A 1,563-nucleotide genomic window follows, 5' to 3' on the forward strand; every position below is an offset into this window, starting at 1 on the left:
ATTATTTTACACATTTTGTATATATATTCATGTGTGTTAATTGTGGATAAATATGTATTGTATTACCTGTATTTAAGAGTTTTTTATGGTAATTTGGATATAAAATATTTTTAAAGGCTATCTTCTCTTGAGGTTATCTTGAGATGATTTCGGGGCTTTTTAGTGTCCCCGCGGCCCGGTCCTCGACCAGGCCTCCACCCCCAGGAAGCAGCCCGTGACAGCTGACTAACACCCAGGTACCTATTTTACTGCTAGGTAACAGGGGCATAGGGTCAAAGAAACTCTGCCCATTGTTTCTCGCCGGCGCCTGGGATCGAACCCAGGACCACAGGATCACAAGTCCAGGGTGCTGTCCGCTCGGCCGACCGGCTCCCAAACCCAAGGCTGGGTTACTTTTTTTCCTATTTATGTCTGATTTATTTTAAAAAATATAGTATAAAGTTACTTTTAATAGTCAACTATTTCTGCTCAAATTGGGTTATTTTAGTTAGAAATAGTTCCTAGTGTAGACTAGTTAGTGAATTAGTTGAATTGTTTGGACAAACGAGACACAGGACCAGGCAGCCAGTGGACCAGAGAGACAGTGAACCAGACGGACCAGAGTGAACCAGACGGACCAGCCAGACAGTGAAACAGGTGGACCAGAGACACAGTGAACCACGCAACAGTACAAAGCCCCACTGCCACTCTCCCTTTGTTTCCAAACGAAACATTTTGGCAGGAACAATGCGATCTCCGCCCCGAGGCTGAAAGAGTGGAAGTGAACACAGGAACCTCACAGACCTTTATCCTTCCCACCACTACGGGCTCACCATAGCCCGTGCTACTTGCAACTTTTTATTCCAAGTAGCAAATCTTAAACAACGATAACAACCCTCCCACCAGGATCAGCAGGCGGGTTCACAGGACTAAGACCCAACCACATCAAACAACTGCTCAACCCTGCACTGGGCCTCCCCCAACCAGCACATAATAGAGTGAATAAAGTTCACATTGCCTCAGAGAAACTTGGTGTATGGGGCAGTTGTCCTCATTGACTCAGAGTTACTTGGTGCCTGGGGTGAAAGTGCTGCTAGTTTTTTTAAGGAGTTGAGTTCCAAGCTAATTGAAACAACTAGAGACCCTAGAGCCGCCAGTTTCCTCTCTCAGCGCCTTAGTTTGGCGATCCAGAGAGGAAATGCTCACTACATCCATGGTTCCTGCCCGCCATCTGAGGAGCTCTACAACCGGTGACAAGTAGCCTTGTACCCTGCATGTAACCAATGTTGTAACCCTTTTTTTATGTTGTTGTTTAATCTTTTTCAACAGTGACCACGAAGGAAGAATTGAAACAGGAATTTCCTTAAGTACTTTCGTATTTAATAATACATCATCAGAAAGGTTAAACGTTTGATTCTTCCTTCTGAAGATGTATTATTAAATACGAAAGTACTTAAGGAAATTCCTGTTTCAATTCTTCCTTCGTGGTCTGACACTGTCATATAAATATATAAATAAATATATATATATATATATATATATATATATATATATATATATATATATATATATATATATATATAT

This window comes from Procambarus clarkii, chromosome 90 (assembly GCF_040958095.1).
Source record: "Procambarus clarkii isolate CNS0578487 chromosome 90, FALCON_Pclarkii_2.0, whole genome shotgun sequence".
Lineage (NCBI taxonomy): Eukaryota > Metazoa > Arthropoda > Malacostraca > Decapoda > Cambaridae > Procambarus > Procambarus clarkii.